The 14178-nt window shown below is 44.9% G+C and overlaps 1 protein-coding gene across 2 annotated transcripts in view; it reads left to right on the forward strand.

Annotated features, from left to right (window-relative positions):
* Nucleotides 1-3146: 3146 nt before the first annotated feature.
* The window catches only part of ATF1 (activating transcription factor 1), a 36556-nt gene continuing 25524 nt past the window's right edge, over nucleotides 3147-14178 (forward strand). Inside the window, exon 1 of one of the 2 annotated variants that reach the window (XM_073613688.1) lies at nucleotides 3147-3458. The gene's annotated coding sequence lies outside the window, so the exon portion shown is untranslated. The remainder of the gene's footprint in view (nucleotides 3459-14178) is intronic. The other variant, XM_073613686.1, reaches the window with a different exon arrangement.

Genomic DNA, 14178 nt, shown 5'->3' on the forward strand with positions numbered 1-14178 from the left:
TACATTGTGCCCCTACTCATTCACCAACAAAAATGGTCTAAGTAGAAAAAAAAAAAAAAACAGGAGCCAGGTTTTGACAAGTCCTTTAAAAAAAAAAGAAAACAAATGAAATGTACCCCAAAGTAATCCAGCATCAATCACAATAAACACTTGCCGATGATCTTTAAAAAAAAAAAAAAGTGCACCCAATGCTTGGCTCCTGCTGATGAATAAACTAAAGGTAGAGGGGGGGCACCAGATGGTCCCGCCCCCTTGTGACATCATCGACCCAGCATGCAGGGCTGCTACCTTTCAGATAACGACAATGGGGCTGTTACCGCATGGAACACTTGGATAACGGAAGAGGAGCGCTCAGTGTCCAGGAAAACATCACATTTGATGATTTATTAAATTTTTTTTTTTGAAAATGAAAGAATACAAGTAGAGCCAACATGTTTCGGGGCAATTGCCTCCCCCTTCTTCAGGGCTGTATTACTGGGAGAATGGTTAGGCTCTGAGCGGGTTAAATAAATTTGATTGGTGGTTCTGCAGCATGTTGGTGTGGTGTGGAGCTTTTTCATAGTACAATACTGTTACACCATTTTATTATAAAATGCACCATTGCGTACGCTCATGAGAACAATCAAAATACAATATACTAAATACAGCATGTATCGGCCAGCAAGTGTCAGCTATTCAGACTCAGCCCAACATGTTTCATTACTAAAGAACCTCTTCAGGGGGCAGTGCATGGACCCATGGTCAATTTATGATGTTTTGAGGAGTTGTGATGCCTACCTGTGGGGGGTGCATCTGACACTTACCTTGGATAGTCCTCCTGAGTTTATGACCTTTATGTTACAGATCTGATATCTCTGGTAAGAGGCTGTGTCTGGTATTAAAGCACCGTGTAATATCCAATCAGTATTCTTCACCTGCGGATGGACTTTGTTTCTATTGTGGAGTTTTTCCATTTGTGGGACATTATTTTATATGAATGCATATTACTGATCTGTTCACCAGCATATACACTCACCGGCCACTTTATTAGGTACACCTTGCTAGTATCGGGTTGGACTCCCTTTTGCCTTCAGAATGGCCTTAATTCTTCATGGCATAGATTCAACAAGGTGTTGGAAACATTCCTCAGAGATTTTGGTCCATATGGACACAATAGCATTACGCAGTTGCTGTAGATGTGTCGGCTGCACATCCATGATGCGGATCTCCCGTTCCACAAAATCCCAAAGGTGCTCTATTGGATTGAGATCTGGTGACTGTGGAAGCCATTGGAGAACGGTGATCTCATTGTCATGTTCAAGAAACAAGTAGTGAGATGATTTGAGCTTTGTGACATGGTGTATTATCCTGCTGGAAGTAGCCATCAGAACATGGGAACACTGTAGTCATAAAGGGATGGAGATGTCAGGAACAAAACTCAGGTAGGCCGTGGTGTGACGTCCCACAGCCGATCCAGGCTTGGCAAGACTGTGACCATATGATCGGGATCCACCCACATGCCTGGACCACCACCTGGCTCAGCCTCTCAGCGAGCTGCGAGGAGGGAGGAAGGGGGGGGGGAGAGAACATTATTCACCTAGGTGAGTATGATTAATGCTGGCCACACACGATACAAAAAATCGGCCGAAATTTGGTCATTTAGACAGTTTGTTTTTCGGCCAGTTAATGGGCACAAAATCGATAATTGAAAGGTTAATGTGTTTCCCGTCCGAACTGACTGCACTAGGTATATGTAAACAAACGAACAAAAGATGCATTCATTTATATCCACTGAACGATTTATCCCTCATTACATGATGGCACTATGGTTTGCACTCATGGCCGAATGTTTGTTTTTCTAAAATGGGTTTGGCCGATTTTTCGTATAGTGTATGGCCAGCATAAAAAAAAAAAAAAAAAATGTATTCCCATACTTCTCTTTTAAAGGATGCTCAATTGGTACAAAGGGGCCCAAAGTGTGTCAAGAAAATATCCCCCTCACCATTACACCACCACCAGTCTGAACCATTGATACAAGACTGGATGGATCCATGCCTTCATGTTATTTACACCAAATTCTGACCCTACCATCTGAATGTCACATCTGAAATAAAGACTCATCAGACCAGGCAATGTTTTTCCAATCTTCTATTGTCCGATTTTGATATCTGACCTCTGACATCAGCAAGGCATTGTCATCCACACAACTGCCACTCACTGGATATTTTCTCTTTTCCGGACCTTTCTCTGTACACCCTAGAGATGGTTGTGCGTGAAAATCCCAGTAGATCAGCCTTTTTTTTTTTTTTTTTTTTTTTTAAATAGACCAGCCCGTCTGTCACCAACAACCATGCCACATTCAAAGTCACTTAAATCCCCTTTCTTCCCAATTCTGATGTTCGATTTGAACTTCAGCAAGTCGTCTTCACCACATCTAGATGCATCAAGTTGCTGCCATGTGATTGGCTGTCTAGCAGTTTGTGTTACAAGTGGTGTACCTAATAAAGTGTCTGGTGATTGTATTATGGTATATTACGTTATGGTAGATTGTGGTTGTTTCTTGCACTATTGTTGGCTCATATATATATATTTAAAGGGGAAGTACACCAGGTTGTATGTCTATACACTGAGTGCTACTTCTCTATGACTGTAAGATTTTATTGAGGTTACTATTACCAAGCACACACTTGTTCTTTTTACTTTCAATAATTCTTATTATTGAAGATTGAGAATAAGTGGGATGAATATACACAGCATAGCAGCCCTTGTTGTTTTTTATGCACATATTCTAACAGAGACCTGTTTGTGGCAAATAAAGATAAAATGTTTGTGGTCATGAGGCCTAATAGGAGTGATGTGGTGACACAGGCCCTGTGCTAGAGATCCATGGAGGACTTGGCACACAGGGGTTAATGTTCACTATGACTAACAGGCAGCTGTTGTCCCGCAGCGTGAGCTAAAAAAGTATGATGTCATCCTGACTACAAAGCATGCCTGCCGGTTACTACCGCCCCTCTTCCTGGAAAATGGACTCCTCCCTAACAAATACCCCGCTGTGAACGAAGCTGTATCTGGGGCTGTACCATTATTCACAAAAAGGAGGGGGGGGACCCGCTCCGTCCTCGCACCAGTACTCTCCCCCATCCCCCATGCTTCCAGACGAGAGCTAAGCGGAAGAGGAACTTACTCCCGCCCTTCTCTATAGCACGTCACCGTGGGGGTGACGTCAGCGGCTACGCTGACGTCAGGGCAGAGGCCTACCGGACGTCGTGGTGGGTGTCCCCCCCCCTCCCTACGCTGATGAGGGCGCTCTGTCCTGCCTGGAGTCGGCCCTGCTGGCTGAGGCGGCTGCTCGGTAGTGTGTGAGCGTCTTCCTGTGACGGGATCCGGGCAGGAGGCGGCTCCCCGGGGGGACCCGAGACGTTCAACCCGGTGATTGGCTGGAGCGGGTCCCTGAGCTGTGAGTTCACAGGACGCAGGTAATTAGAGCAAAGAGCCTGGGCGGAGGAGGAGCGCCGAGCGGGGACAACACCTGGCCGCCTCACCGAGCTCCTCCGCTCTGCTTGTGTCATAGTGGAGGGAAGCGAGGTCACCCCATTGTGTGTGTGTGGGAGGGGGGTACAAATATATGTCTCTTCATATCCCGCTCAGGACACTTACCTGCATGGAGTTTGTATGTTCTCCTATCACTTTCCTTCTACACTCCATAAAGTGATACCTGCTCCCATACGGAATCAGAATAGTGCTTGGATTATGTATATTGGAGGCTGCAGAGCATTGCCACCACCATCAGTGGAACACTTCCTCCAGACCCAGGCTGGGACCTCCATCACAACCCTCTTGGGGAAGTACAAATAGACAAATATGTTTTTTATTTTTTTGTTTTTTTTTTCTTCCGTTTTATGATTAAATACTCTGTCAGCTTTTTGTTTTTTTTTTCTTCCATTTTATGATTAAATACTCTGTCAGCTTTTTGGTTTTTTTTTGCCATCTGTGTCCCATTGAGGGGATTTGCCTTCACTTCCTGTCCCATAGCCAAACAGGAAGTCAGAGGAAATCTCTCCAAATGGTGACACCAGAGCTAGCATCCTCATTGGAAGATTTCCCCTCTATTCCTGTTCTGGGGAGAACCCAAAACTTGGGATTTATTTTCTTTTTTTGGGGGGGAATAACTGTAAACGGGACAATTAGAGAGGGTGAGACTCGTTGAAGTGATTGTAAAGTGTCGTGTTATTTTGTTATTTTTATGTTACACTTGCCTGCGCTGTGTAATTTGCACAGAGCAGTCCTGATCCTCCTGGGGTCCCTCTTTGGTGATCCTGCCCCCCCCCCCCCGTAAGCAGTTTGCTGTGGGGGCAGCCGAGCCACAGTTCTCTGTGTCCATTCAGACACGGAGCCACAGCCTCGTCCTACCCCTTTCACTCCTCATTGGCTGGCTTACTTTGACAGCAGCAGGAGCCAATGGTGTCGTGCTGCTGTCTCGGCCAATGAGGAGGGGAGTCCTGGGCAGCTGAGACACTCCTGCAGCATCACTGGATCTACATGGGCTCAGGTAAGTATGGGAGGGGCTGCTGCACACAGAAGGCTTTTTATCTTAATGCATAAAATACATTAAGACAGGGGTGCCCAACCAGTGGCCCTCCGAGCCCTCTGATATGGCCCGTGACATCCTGCTCTGGGCTGGTGGGCTGGCAAGCCCAAATTGAGGCTTGCCGATCCACCATCCCAGAGCATGACGGTTGTAAATTAACTGCTTGCCGACCGGCTCACACCAATTTACGTCGGCAGAAGGGCACATACAGGCATACTAACGTACCTGTACGTTGCCCTTTAAGAAGCGGTTTGCGGGCGCGCGCACACCGCCGCAAGCTCCGTGAGTGTGATCATGGGTCCTGCGGACTTAGTGTCCACGGGGATACCCGTGATCGTCTCACAGAGAGGAAGAACGGGGAAATGCTGATGTAAACAAGCATTTCCCTGTTCTGCCTAGTGACAGGACACTGATCACTGCTCCCTGTAATCAGGAGCGGTGATCGGTGTTATGTCACACGTAGCCCCTCCCCCCACAGTTAGAATCACTCCCTAGGACACACCTAACCCCTTCACTGCCCCCTAGTGGTTAACCCCTTCACTGCCAGTCACATTTACACATTAATCCACTTTTAATCGCACTGATCGCTGTATAAATGTGAATAGTCCCAAAATAGCGCCAAAAGTGTCAGAACTGTCTTCTGCCATAATGTCGCAGTCACGATAAAAATCGCTGATCGCCTCCATTACTAGTAAAAAAAAGGAATAAAAATGGCATAAAACTATCCCCTATTTTGTAGTCGCTATAACTTTTGCACAAACCAATCAGATTTTTTATTTTTTATTTATTTATTTTTTTTTTTTTTACCAAAAATATGTAGAAGAATAAGTATTGGACTAAACTGAGGGAAAAAAATGTTTTTTTTTTTTTATACATTTTTTGGGGATATTTATTATAGCAAAAAGAGAAAAATAATGCATTTTTTATATATATATATATATATATATATATATATATATATATATATATATATATATATATATATATATATATATATATATATATATATATGGGTTGTAACCTGTCCACACCGAAATATAAACAATGACATGCCTCTATCCCTAATTTGTATGAGAACAAGGGATAGGAATTGGAACAGGACTTTACATGAGGCATGTCAAGGAGTTGATATAAAGTTGTTAATCAAACAATAAATTGGATTCATTTTTCACCAATACTAGATCAATGATTCATGGTATTAAAATTATATCAATAGACTAATGTAGACTGAATAACATAACCACAAAGGATTTACATAATAATATTCATATAAAATAATTTAATATAATCACTGGAGATGATAGAGTAGGTACAAAAAATCAAACAATAAACATAATTGATACAAAGATCAATACGTAAAAAATTAATTTAATGAGTATAGAAGTTTTTTTAGGTATCCATTAGTTGGTAACTCAACGCTTTTCTTGGCTTTAAACCAATCAGGAGTCAGATGCATAGTAACTATAAAATAGGATAATGAAACATCTGTTAGTATATGAAGTTCTCTACGTGGATAAAAGGTAAGTAAAAAGGAAACACCAGTTTCAATGATACTCACAAATCTCCATAGGTTGATCACAACTACTATAGTGGGATTTATCGGTGGTCTGGGTTAACAAAGTCTCACCCGGGGTTGAGTCAGAGAACATCCCCCAGGATAACCCAAGGGTATCTGAGCACCCCAAAACACCGCCAGGTGGGAGTGGGCAACCAAGCCGCAAAACACATTTCTGTAAAAAGGAAAAGTGTAGATTGGTGAGGTTGGAAAGGGATGAGGTGGGTTTGTGTAGGTAGGTGGGGGTGAGTGTTACATCCATAGGTACACACCAAAGGATGAGTGTGTGTAAATGTATTAAAGCACTAAGGGCCACTAGGAAACATGGACCAGATACTTCTATTCTAAAATAGAATACTCATTGATTTTTTTTTTTTTTTTGTATTGATCTTTGTATCAATTATGTTTATTGTTTGATTTTTGTACCTACTCTATCATGTCCAGTGATTAATTATATTAAATTTATATGAATATTATGTAAATCCTTTGTGATTACGTTATTCAGTCTACATTATTGTCTATTGATATAATTTTAATACCATGGATCATTGATTTAGTATTGGTAAAAATTAATCCAATTTATTAACAACTTTATATCAACTCCTTGACATGCCTCAGTTAAAGTCCCGAAGCCGTTTTTTTGGTTTTAGCGCAAAAATTAAACGCAGAGGTGATCAAATATCACCAAAAGAAAGAAAAAAAGGACGTCAATTTTGTTTGGGAGCCACGTCGCATGACCGCGCGATTGTCAGTTAAAGCCATGCAGTGCCGAATTGCAAAAAGTGCTCTGGTCTCTTGCCAGCCAAATGGTCTGGGGCTTAAGTGGTTGTAAACCTTTGTGTTTTTTCACCTTAATGCATCCTCTCTGCCTGTGGTTCTTGGCTCTTGATTGGATAGATTGATAGCAGCGCAGCCATTGGCGCCCACTGCTGTCAATCAAATCCAATGACGCGGGGGCGGGGCAGAGACCTGCATTCGGCCTCTATGGACACCGAATGCTGGACTCGGGAGCGCGCCCGCAAGGTAACCCCCCCCCGGAGAGTGCTTTTCCCAGGGGGTTATCTGATGCGGAGAAGAGCTGTGAGAGCCACCAAGGGACCCCAGAAGAGCACAATCGGGGCCACTCTGTGCAAAACGAGCTGCACAGTGGAGGTAAGTATGATATGTTATTTTAAAAGAAACAATCCCTTACATTCACTTTAAGCCAGCAGTAGAGGAAGCACAGCTGCAGAGGGAGTAGAGCCACATAAGCCAATGCTTCCTGTATAGCGCAACCTCCTGTCGCAGGCAGAGTGATACCGAATGCACTCTGCCAAGGACAGCAACGGTTGGCAATACCTGAACGGAGGACTTATTAAAGCCAAGTTTATCACTAAAATCACAGGGTGTATACGGTATGGGCATATCTTTTCTGCAGTGGTTACTGAGCTGCTTTCATACTTACATGCAGGTGCAGCGTAGTGCACCTGAGGATTACCTGCACTGAGTCATAGACTTCTGTTATTACTTGCAGGTTTGGTGCGCTTTCAGAAAGTACACCACACCTGCAGGATATAATAGAAGTTTATGGCAAAGTGCAGCTAACCCGCAGGAAAGTCAAAGGTGCACTGCGTTGCACACCCGGTGTGGGTAAACCACAGCGCATCAGTGTGAAAGCAGCTTTAAGGCCCCTTTCACACGACTGGTATGACCTAATCAGACTCTCCATTCACCTCTATTAAGCAGCAGACGTAAACAGACATGTCTGTTTATACCTGCCAACCTACAATCAGATCCGCCCCCTTCCGTCTGGCCGGATAGGAGGGCCCATAGAGTAGAGCAGGCTGTGTCCGTGTTCGCTGTGCATAAGCGGAGCGGTAACAGACCTGTCATCCACCCGCTCTGCTAATTGTGACCGGTTACCAAGCCGCTTAAGTGGCCATCATTCTTCCAAAGGTTCGGCACCCCTGCATTAAGATAAAAAAAAGCCTTCTGCCTTTACAACCACTTAGTCACCTAAACCAAATCATGTAATCCCCTTTCTTATAATGTAGATATAATGTGCAGTATCTATGTTTTGTAAAAATGATTCAGCAAAATACCTTATTTACAGCGCCACAGGGCGCTCACGTGAACTGCCGGCGCTTTCCCTCCTTGGTCCGAGCACTACAGTGGGAGGGGCTGTGTTTTCTTTCCCACTGACATCAGCCGGAAGGAGAGCGCCGGCAGGTCACATGAGCGCCCCGTGGCGCTGTAAATAAGGTATTTTGCAGAATCACTTTTACAAAACACAGATACTTCACATTATATCTACATTGTAAGAAAGTGGATTACATGATTTGTCACTGGTAATTTTAACAGGTATAGCGGCCAGAGGGATGGGGAGGAGATGGATAACAGACGCACGGAGCTGACAGGCAGGCAGGGAAGGAGAGAGAACAGAGCAGCGGGATGATGGAGGCACATAAACTGACCACAGTGATCAGGGTTCAGCAGCCCTGATTATTGTGGTCAGCACACCAAGGGGGACTCAGGAACTGGCGGGATCAACCAGGTTTTTTTTTTTTTGGAACGTGGAGAGGGACAAACGACACAGCGCAAGCACTATGCTGTGTATCCTACTGTAAAGGATCAGGATAATTTATTAAAATGTTTATGGGTTACAAACACTTTAACCACTTAAACCTCCAGAAGATTTACCCCTCGTGAGTTTGGCACGCTGTGATACAATTTTCTGCAGAGAGAGATTAGATAGCTTTGAAACTCGCATGGATACCGCATTGCTGAATCGCAGGTCAAACCGCACCACTGAACGGGGGCTAAATGCTAAACTACTGCGCCACAACAGTGTGAATTGTGCACGATTGCGGTGCCGCTTCATTTGCTTGAATGGATCTCACTCAGCAGACAGCAGTGCCCGACGAACACAATGGGTATAATTCTGCCACAAAGCACCAAGGCATGCGTGCACCCCTGGCCCCAGCCTTTGCAGTTCAAGGGGGAAGTTGATCGGGGGGTAAAAACATGGCTCAACTATGTTGTTTTACCCCCCCAAGTGTAAGTGGGCCCTAAGGGCTCGTTCACACCTGTGGATCTCTTTACTCCCCTCTCAAGTGATCTGTGGATAATCACTTTTCAGAGGGGGGTTGACAAGGGCATGGGAGGTGATATTTCAACTCTATGCCTTTTTTAACTCTGAGAAGCCACCATGCTGTAGCCACAAGCATTGTGGTGCATGTGTTGTGTATGTGTTGTGTTCAGCAGTGGTGCTGTCCTCTCAATGAGACATGGGGTATACTTTTTACTAAGTCATGTCTACAACTCCATCCAAGTGTTGCAGCTTAAAGCGGAGTTCCACTAGTTTTTGTGTTTTATTAAGTCACCAGCTACAAAAAGTGTAGCGACTGACTTTTAATAAACACACACTCACCTGTCCCACAATCCTGCGATGCGGCCACCCGAACCCTCGCCTTTCCCTGGCAGTGCGCGCACCTGGCTGTGACCGCTTGCGGCTTCACAGCCGGTTATGCATGCGCGAGTCACGCTGCGCCTCCTCACGTGACGTGTCCCAGAAGATTGCAGGAAGGAGAGGAGAACTTCTGCTCGAGTTGGCTAGGCGGCCTGAGCTGAAGTGGGAGCTAGGTACCTGTCAAAACTAGGTACCCACTCCCCCCCCAACCAATAAAAATGACATGCCAAATGTGGCATGTAAGGGGATGAAGGGGATAAAGCTGCTTTAAGGGAGGAAGGGGGGTTGTTGAAGGGCAATAAAACCATCCACCCAACCGTCTATTTTTTTCCACCACCCCTGTGAAAGAACCCTAAAACGGTAAACTGAGAGCGGATCAGCTTTGTTCAGAATCTTCAATGAACGTTATTAAAATACTTTGGGATGTAATTTTATTAGTTACTGTAAAAATAAGGCAGATCAAAAAGATCATTGGAAGCAATCAATAGAACATATGCTGAAAAAGGTTGCCAATATTGTAGGTGTTGTGAGATCACTGAGCTTGACCATTGGATCATGGGAAAGCTGGGGATCCAGTATCTCAGGGGAAGATGCTCCAGCGTTATGTTGAGTCTGTTCTCATTATATTAGGATTCTTCATGAAGGCCCAGTGACACCTCCCTTGTGTGTAAGGGGTGTGAGCGGACATTGTATTTTCATACATATTCTGCTATAAAATCATGATAATAGGAAGTGTTGCATTAAACTGGGAGTATTGTCTGCTTTTATCAAGCTGTCCATTGTCACCTAAATTTGTCCCAAAGCTTTAAACCATAACATAGTATCACACAACCAGGAGATCAAAGTTTGCTCACTGCCACAAAGTACAGTTAACCCCATTGTTTAAAAATTACACATCAGTAAGCCTTATTCTTCTAATCGTCTTCATTTCTATTTTTCTAAGCATGTTAGCCATACTTTTAAGTTCCTGACGTTTCCATTGCTGTGCACATTACAATGACGACATTCCCGTCGGTGTGTGCAAGCAGGGCACGTATCGCCATGGTCATGTGCACTACATTCTTACAACTTCATCCATGGACACATTTTGTCCCTGCTGCTCTCTTCTCATGTGGGAGTTGTAGCCTGCTGATGTCAGCAGAAGAGGCTCTACCTGTCAGTGCTCTAACTGGCATGTACACTTGTGGTCTCAAACAGGAGCTTGCAGAGGAAGATGACAAACGTGTGCTTGCTGGCTTGGGGTCATACACACAGGTGTTCAGTAATCTGCATTCTGTAATATATATGGTTTTGGGCACAGCAGTATTGTTTTCTGTGGGCTCATGCAGCCTGGTCTGTATTGGTCCACTGTGTAAACCAAAAATTGAACATGCCGAGTTTGAGGCATAAGGATCGTATTTTGTGATGTACACATGTAAACATTTGTGCATAACCGATTTGCAGAACAAATGTACTCTTTTGGAGCCACCTGTGTCCTAGCAACCAATAGGGTATATTTACACTACTGCACACATGTACACCTATCAGCCATAATATTATGACCACCCACCATAACACATCACGGCATGGATGCCACTAGACCTCTGAAGGTAGGCTGTTGTATCTGGCACCAAGCTGTCAGTAACTGATCCTTTAAGTCAGGGGTAGGCATCCTGGGGCCCTCCAGCTGTTGCAGAACTACAAGTCCCATCATGCCTCTGAGAGTAATTGTAACTGCCAGCCGTGCAGTGCCTCATGGGAAATGTAGTTCCATAACAGCTGGAGGGAGAGCCCCAGGTTGCCCACCCCTGCTTTTAAGTCCTGTAAGTTGTGAGGTGGGGCCTTCATAGATCAGATTTGTTTTTCCATCACTTCCCACAGATGCTTGATTGGATTGAGATCTTGAGAATTTGAAGGCCAAGTCAACACTTCAATCCCTTTGTGTTCCTCAAACCATTCTTGAATTCATGAGACCAGGTCATCCTCTTCTATTGCTCTGTGGTTCAGTTCTGATGCTCACATGCCCTTTAGTTGTGGACATGGGTCAGCATAGGCACACTGAGCAGTCTGCGACTACACAGCCCATACCAACAAACTGCAATGTACTATGTGTTCTGACACCTTTGTATCAGAACCAGAATTCACTGTTTCAGCAATTTGAGCTACAGTAGCTCTTCTATTAAATTGGACTACACAAGCCAGCCTTCCGCCCCCCCCCCCCCCCTCTGATCCCCCCATGTGCATCAGTGAGCCTTGGCTGCTCATGACCTTGTCGCCAGTTTTCCTCTCTTGGACCATTTTTAGTAGTTGCAGACCAGGAACATTCCACAAGAGCTGCAGTTTTGGAGATGCTCTGACCCAGTTGTTTAGCCATTACAATTTTGCCCAACACATTAACCTCGTGGACATGTTCATTTCCTGCCTAATATATCCCACCCACTTTCAGATGTCATTATAAAGATAAAATTAATGTTATTCACTTTACCTGTCAGTGGTCATAATGTTATGGCTGATCAGTGTAAATGTTAGCACAAAAGTTACATGTGTACCGATTAGATGTATAATCCTATGAAAAAAAAATCATATGCACAGTATACATGGAGCCTGACCCTAAAACCAGCCTTGCCGCCCTTAAACAGAGCCTATTGGGGGTGGTGGTGGGGGGTGCACTTAGTTTTTGAGATGGTAGGTTAGGCTCCAATTGGTCAAGTCAATAATCCAGAAACAGGAAACGGTAACAAACTTAATGTGTTCGTTTCTGAGTTTAGTTACGTAGTGTTACCCAGGATTATAGTTTGGATTGGATTCATGTTCTAGATGCACATGAAAATTTTAATTAATTTTGTTCTGCCTTAGAGACCACCCATGCTCGGTCACTCTCCTATTCCAAGATGGCAAGCCTGTGATTTCAGAGCTCCCTTTGCTCAGAATCCCGTGGCCTTCAGAAGGCAGCACAATTTACAGTAAAACACCACTGCATGTATTTGCATATGGTGGGGACAAAAAAAATCACCCCCCCTATTTTCTGAAGAAATATGCATGTTATAGGTATGCATTGCCCTATGCATAACATAGATGTATTCACACTTGTGTGTATTCAGTAATGCAATTAATACATGTACTTTAACCCCTTTGTGCATCCAGGTGGCTTATACCTTGTTTTCATTATATACCTTTCATTTGGTGGTAAATGGTTATGGATATCTCCTGATTTATTATGAAAGGAAAATTGTCCCAAAATAAATAGTAAAAAAAATGTAAAAAAAGCTTTAGCTGTATATTTCCTGTTACTACCATAACCTCCCACCAAAGAACAACCCAAAATAAATGGCCCTGCTTCTGAAGATTGCAGTGATGCCACATATGTGTATGTTAATTGTTTGTACCAGAAACAATCGTGCTCCTTTTTTTTTTTTTCCCAAACCTTGATCTAGGTAATTTTTATTTATTATATTTTTTTTTTTTTTTTTTTTTACAAACACTTTTTTTCCCTTTCTGCAAGGAACGAGAAAGAGATACATTGTATCTGTATCTTTTCTCTCAATTCACAGAGAGAGAGAGAAACACAGGGGCGGCTTCACAGTGACTGATCTATGTGGTAGCCAATCAGATGCTACCCCAGCAAGTTGGTGACCCGGAATCAGGAATTCAGGGTCCAAATCGTTGGTATGGGGCTCATTGGATCAGTGTTCTGTCTATCACAAGAGCAGGTCTAGGAGGCAGGACTTTGTTATAGCGACCGCCCGGGCATTTCAGACCCATCTCCATGACACGGCGGGAGATACCTGCTCTGTGTCCCATATACAAGGAGAGGAGGAGGAGGGAGGGGAGGACCAGTGGCATCACTAGGGTTGTGTCACCTGGTGTGGTAAAACGTGGTGTCTCCCCTCCTCCACCAACTATAGTCACCCCTCAATAGAGACCTCCCTCAGTAAAGACCCCCCTCAGGATAACCCCCATGAGTGCAGACCCCCCTCTGGATAAACCCCCTTCCCTCAGGGTAACACCCCCCCTTAGTAAATCCACCCCCCTCCATCAGTGCAGACCCCCTTCTCAGTAAATCCACCCCCCCCTCCTTCAGTGCAGACCTTCTCAGTAAATCTACCCCCCCCCTCCTTCAGTGCAGACCACCTCTCAGTAAATCCACCCCCTCTCCTTCAGTGCAGACCACCTCTCAGTAAATCCACCCCCCCCTCCTTCAGTGCAGACCACCTCTCAGTAAATTCCCCCCCTCCTTCAGTGCAGACCACCTCTCAGTAAATCCACCCCCCTCCATGAGTGCAGACCCTCCTCAGTAGATCCCCCCCCCCCCAATCAGTGCAGACTCTCCCAACCCCCCCCCCCCATCAGTGCAGACCCCCCTCTGGATAACCCCCCCCAAGGTAACGCCCCCCCCCCTTCAGTGCAGACCACCCTCTCAGTAAATCCGCCCCTCTCAGTAAATTCCCCCCCCCTCCTTCAGTGCAGACCCACACTCAGTGAATCCCCCCCCTCCTCCCCCTCTCAGTGCAGAGCCCTCCTCAGTAAATCCCCCCCCCCCATGCACTTGGGCAGTAGACTGATGATTCAGTGGGGAGCAGCCCGGAGTGTTGCTTGCTCAGACTGTCACTCTCTGGGCGGCCGCTG

The sequence above is a fragment of the Aquarana catesbeiana genome, linkage group LG02 (assembly GCF_042186555.1).
Source record: "Aquarana catesbeiana isolate 2022-GZ linkage group LG02, ASM4218655v1, whole genome shotgun sequence".
NCBI lineage: Eukaryota > Metazoa > Chordata > Amphibia > Anura > Ranidae > Aquarana > Aquarana catesbeiana.